At 47.0% G+C, this 4,978-nt stretch overlaps 1 pseudogene; it reads left to right on the top strand.

The window, feature by feature from the left end:
• Positions 1-975: 975 nt before the first annotated feature.
• LOC106584697 (pyruvate kinase PKM-like) lies at positions 976-3,484 on the top strand (annotated as a pseudogene).
• Positions 3,485-4,978: the final 1,494 nt, after the last annotated feature.

Raw genomic sequence — 4,978 nt, 5'->3', positions numbered from 1 at the left:
ATGACCATCGTTATGTTTGGAGAAAAAAGGGGGAGGCTTGCAAGCCGAAGAACATCATCCCAACCGTGAAGCACGGGGGTGACAGCATCATGTTGTGGGGGTGATTTGCTGCAGGAGGGAGTGGTGCACGTCACAAAATAGATGGCATCATGAGGACAGAAAATTATGTGGATATATTGAAGCAACATCTCAAGACATCAGTCAGGAAGTTAAAGCTTCGTCACAAATTGGTGTTCCAAATGGACAATGACCCCAAGCATACTTCCAAAGTTGTGGCAAAATGGCTTAAGGACAATAAAGTCAAGGTATTGGAGTGGCATCACAAATCCCTGGCCTCAATCCTATAGAACATTTGTGGACAGAACTGAAAAAGCATGTGTGAGCAAGGAAGCCTAGAAACCTGACTCAGTTACACCAGCTCTATCAGGAGGAATGGGCCAAAATTCACCCAACTTATTATGGGAAGCATGTGGAAGGCTACCCGAAACGTTTGACCCAAGTTAAACAATTTAAAGGCAATAGTACCAAATACTAATTGAGTGTATGTAAACTTCTGACCCACTGGGAACGTGATGAAAGAAATAAAGCTACTATTATTCTGACATTTCACATGCTTAAAATAAAGTGGTGATCCTAACTGACCTAAAACAGGGAATTTTTACTAGGATTAAATGTCAGGAATTGTGAAAAATTGAGTTTAAATGTATTTGGCTAAGGTGTATGTAAACTTCTGACTTCAACTGTATATATATATATATATATATTTTTTTTTAAATGTCTCATAGCAAAGGGTCTGAATACATACATTTTTAATAAATGTGAGAAAAAAAAATCTAAAAACCAGTTATCGCTTTGTCATTATGGGGTATTTTGATGTCATTATGGGGTATTGTGATGTCATTATGGGGTATTGTGATGTCATTATGGGATATTGTGTGTAGATTTTTTTTAAATACATTTTTGAATAAGGCTGTAACAAAACAAAATGTGGAAAAAGGGAAGGGGTGTGAATACTTTCCGAATGCACTGTATGACCATATATTTCAGTGTGGAATACAGAAAAGAAACCCGAACCCAGAACAAAAGTAACAAGGTAACATTATAGAGACATTTTACAAGTGACCTGGGGTGTATTTTAAGGGCATGTGAGGACCGACGCTGGAGTAGAGAAGCAGGTACGGGGAGTCAACATTTCATTGGAATAGACATGGAACAGGACAAGAATAGCGTCAGAATCGGGTGTAAAATGTATGTATGATGTAAAACAATCAATGCAGCAGCGGGGAACAGTGCTGGGGAACTGACAAATATTGGGGAGGTTATAAACAGGTGATTGAGTCCAGGTGAGTCCAATAAATCACTGATGCGCGTGATGAGGGAAGGCAGGAACATAAAGTGTATACAAAATTGCAATACACTATACCTATCTGGGTGATGTAAATGTGTCCAGCTCACTAACTAAACCATTTGAGCACTCCAAAGTTGAATTTGGCATTTCTCAAGGTTCCGTGCTTGGACCCCTATAATTTTTTTATTCTACAGTACCATTCTAAAACCACCCATGATGTCTCTAAATGATCTGATACCCCCTACAGTACCATGCTGAGACCATCAAGAACGTCCGTGACGCCACCGAGAGCTTCGGACATGGAACCCTCGAGTACAGACCAGTGGCCATCGCTCTGGACACCAAGGGACCTGAGATCAGGACAGGACTGATCAAGGGCGTGAGTATTTATTTACTGTGAACCTTTTACGAAAAGCCAAAATGGATGAACAGAGGCATGTACTAGTTCAAGTTTTTTACTTAACACACCAAAATCTCTATAAATAAAAACAGAATGAAAAAAATGGCAAGAAATATAAACATATACAGCAATGAAATCTCAACGTACAACACCACTAGATTCAGGGCAGCAACAAGAGGCTAGCAGACCTGTGGCTGCCAGGGGGTGGATTTCTGGCTGTCTTTGGTCATTTTGTTCTACAGAATTAAAAAAACGGCAATGAAATCTGATATGGTACTGTCGTACAGTAGAACACTACTAGCATCAGAATGCCCTGTCGTTCCCCGTAGAGATATACAGTACAGAATACTACTACTAATAATACTACTAATAATAATAGTTGTGTGATTATATGATTCTTCTCCTGTACAGAGTGGCGAAGCTGAGGTTGAGCTGAAGAAAGGAGGTCACATCAAGTTGACCCTGGATGACAAGTACAAGGACAACTGTGACGAGAAGCACCTGTGGCTGGACTACAAGAACATCACCAAGATCCTGAAGGTCGGAGGTCACGTCTACATCGACGATGGCCTCATGTCCCTGAAGGTGAAGGAAGTCGGTGAGTATCCTAGCAACGTCCTACCGTGGCAACACAATAACAGCTTCACAACATGGCATTTTAGAGGACGTAGCTACACACCATAGTAACAAAGGTGCCTGTTGAAACAAAAGTTTTATTAAACTGTTTTTTTTCTACTGTGCATGGTTGGTTGGTGAAGATGGACACACATGCTTGTCCTTCCTGTGTGTGTCCACAGCATAGAAGGCGAAACATTATAGTATTCTAACATATGTCTATGGTTCCCCAGGCTCTGACTTCCTGGACTGTGAGATTGAGAACGGTGGTACCCTGGGCTCCAAGAAGGGTGTGAACTTGCCCGGTGCTGTTGTGGACCTGCCCGCGGTCTCTGAGAAGGACATCCAAGATCTAAAGTTCGGTGTGGAGCACAGTAATAAATGTCTACTTGAAAGATCCTACCCTTGAGCATTAGTTTAGTCGCTTGGAAAAAACAGATGCCCAATACAATTCCTTGATATTGACTCAAACTATGTTATTATTTGTCTATGCGTAGATTCGATGAGATCCTGGAGGCTAGCGATGGTATCATAGTTACTCGTGGTGACCTGGGTATTGAGATCCCAACAGAGAAGGTGTTCATCGCCCAGAAGATGATGACCGGACGCTGCAACAGGATCGGCAAGCAAATCACACAGGTCAGACACGTCATCAGCCGACTAGCAAAATCAACCTTTACCCCCTACACACGTGTATAGATCTGAGAGGATTGGATAGGTGTCAACAATATGATGCTAGCTCCATCTTGCTGAAAGGACATGTGGAATTGTTGCCATACTGCAAACGCTTATCCAGTCTCAGATCTCCAACTGTCCAACCTTTAGTGGCAAAGGGTTGATTAGAAGTTCAGGATGGGACACCCCACCCCTCCCAAACCTTTTAGCAAAGAGCAGAGGATTAGAGCTCTTTCCATAATGAATCTTTCTTGTCGTTGCCCTTGCAGATGCTGGAGAGTATGATTAAGAAGCCTCGCCCAACTCGTGCTGAGGGTTCCGATGTCGCCAACGCCGTTCTGGATGGTAACGACTGCATCATGCTGAGTGGTGAGACCACCAAGGGAGACTACCCACTGGAGGCTGTCCGCACACAGGACAAGGTGAGATGATCGATAAGAGCGCCCTCTATAGGCCTGGTCCTGAACATACAATAACGTCCGTATGTTTATTAGCGTTGATCTCCAAGAGATCTCAGGTCTTGTCCCCATTCTTGCACAAGCACAGCACGTCAGCTTCCTCAATGTCCGCCCTCGGCCCCTAGTCTAGAGTCACTTAGCCAAAATGCATGAGTAATCCATGTAAATACTACCAGCCTAGCTACATGATATCTGAATGCCTTTTAGACACAATCTTGAAAAAGAGAACATCACTTTATGACCCTGTCAATGATTTAAGACCATGTAATAATATTTGTATTGTGTTTTGTTGGCTTGTGATCTACTAACGGATTTTACACTGACCATGTAACTTGCTTTGTGTGTTCCTCCTCCCACTCTCCCCCTCCATCCTCCTCCTCCACCCTCTCCCCCACTCCTCCCCTTCTCCCCCTCCATCCTCCTCCTCCACCCTCTCCCCCACTCCTCCCCTTCTCCCCCTCCATCCTCCTCCTCCACCACCTCTCCCCCACTCCTCCCCTCCTCCCACTCTCCCCCTCCATCCGCCCCCTCCACCCCCTCTCCCCCACTATTCCCCTCCCCCTCCATCCTCCTCCTCCACCCCTCTCCCCCACTCTTCCCCTCCCCCTCCATCCTCCTCCTCCACCCACTCTCCCGCACTCCTCCCTCTCTTTCCTCTCTCCCCCTCCATCCTCCTCCACCCCCTCTCCCCCACTCCTCCCCTTCTCCCCCTCCATCCTCCTCCTCCACCCCCTCCCCCCACTCCTCCCCTTCTCCCCCCTCCATCCTCCTCCTCCACCCCCTCTCCCCCCACTCCTCCCCTCCTCCCCTTCTCCCCCTCCATCCTCCTCCTCCACCCACTCTCCCCCCACTCCTCCCTCTCTTTCCTCTCTCCCCCTCCATCCTCCTCCTCCACCCCCTCTCCCCAACTCTTCCCCTCCCCCTCCCCCTCCATCCTCCTCCTCCACCCCCCTCTCCCCCACTCCTCCCTCTCTTTCCTCACTCTCCCTCCATCCTCCTCCACCCCTCTCCACTCCTCTCCATTCCCCTCCACTCCTCTCCACTTCTCTCCATTCCTCTCCACTCCTCTCCACTCCTCTCAACTCCTCTCCACTCCTCTCCATTCCTTTCCACTCCTCTCCACTCCTCTCCACTCCTCTCCACTCCTCTCCATTCCTCTCCACTCCACTCCACTCCCTCTCCATTCCTCTCCACTCCTCTCCATTCCTTTCCTTTCCACTCCTCTCCACTCCTCTCCACTCCTCTCCATTCCTCTCCATTCCTCTCCACTCCTATCTACTCCTCTCCATTCCTCTCCATTCCTCTCCAGTCCCTCTCCATTCCTCTCCACTCCTCTCCACTCCTCTCCATTCCTCTCACTCCTCTCCATTCCTCTCCACTCCTCTCCATTCCTCTCTATTCCTCTCCACTCCTCTCCACTCCTCTCCACTCCCTCTCCACTCCTTTCCTCCACTCAAAGTTCAGAAACACCCCACACCACTA

Source organism: Salmo salar, chromosome ssa23, assembly GCF_905237065.1.
Source record: "Salmo salar chromosome ssa23, Ssal_v3.1, whole genome shotgun sequence".
In the NCBI taxonomy this organism is placed as follows: Eukaryota; Metazoa; Chordata; class Actinopteri; order Salmoniformes; family Salmonidae; genus Salmo; species Salmo salar.
Note: the sequence above shows the minus strand (reverse complement) of the source record. Positions and strands in the feature narration are given on the sequence as shown.